Here is a 733-nt window from a genome sequence, read left to right as displayed (position 1 = left end):
CCATACCACCCTGAACACGCCCGATCTCGTCTGATCTCGGAAGCTAAGCAGGGTCGGGCCTGGTCAGTACTTGGATGGGAGACCGCCTGGGAATACCAGGTGCTGTAAGCTTTTTCACTCCTCTTTACAAAAAGCAGAGGGCGCTGCTGCTTTTTCAGTGGACACCGACAGGGTGGGAAGGATATAGCTAGATCATGACTTGCCGGTATAGAAATGACACAAATCCAGTTAAATGATGGCTTTCATCATTCCTAAGCTCATCGATCATTTTCTTTTCAATTTTATGCTAACGTATTCTACATTTCAACAGTAAATATTAATATTTTTACTGCACTACATTTGTGATCCTTATAGCCACTTTGTACATTCTGATTTGACATTTAAAAGCTGTGAGTGTGTCTGGAAATCTGCAGGCGCTCCCTGTATAGACGACAGAGCAAAGCGTGGTGATATAGTATCTTTAAAAGGACCTTTGGTAGGCACAATATTTGCTTACGGCCATACCACCCTGAACACGCCCGATCTCGTCTGATCTCGGAAGCTAAGCAGGGTCGGGCCTGGTCAGTACTTGGATGGGAGACCGCCTGGGAATACCAGGTGCTGTAAGCTTTTTCACTCCTCTTTACAAAAAGCAGAGGCGCTGCTGCTTTTCAGTGGACACCGACAGGGTGGGAAGGATATAGCTAGATCATGACTTGCCGGTATAGAAATGACACAAATCCAGTTAAATGAT

General features: G+C 45.6%; 1 non-coding gene and 1 pseudogene across 1 annotated transcript; both read left to right on the top strand.

Moving 5' to 3' along the window:
- LOC129114958 (5S ribosomal RNA) lies at positions 1–111 on the top strand (annotated as a pseudogene; the record flags this gene model as incomplete).
- A 379-nt stretch (positions 112–490) lies between these two features.
- On the top strand, positions 491–609 carry LOC129114957 (5S ribosomal RNA). Its single transcript, XR_008532758.1, has one exon. It is a non-coding gene; the product is annotated as a 5S ribosomal RNA (ribosomal RNA).
- Positions 610–733: the final 124 nt, after the last annotated feature.

The sequence above is a fragment of the Anoplopoma fimbria genome, unplaced genomic scaffold (genome assembly GCF_027596085.1).
Source record: "Anoplopoma fimbria isolate UVic2021 breed Golden Eagle Sablefish unplaced genomic scaffold, Afim_UVic_2022 Un_contig_6404_pilon_pilon, whole genome shotgun sequence".
NCBI classification, from domain to species: domain Eukaryota; kingdom Metazoa; phylum Chordata; class Actinopteri; order Perciformes; family Anoplopomatidae; genus Anoplopoma; species Anoplopoma fimbria.
This window is presented reverse-complemented; position numbering and strand designations above follow the sequence as displayed.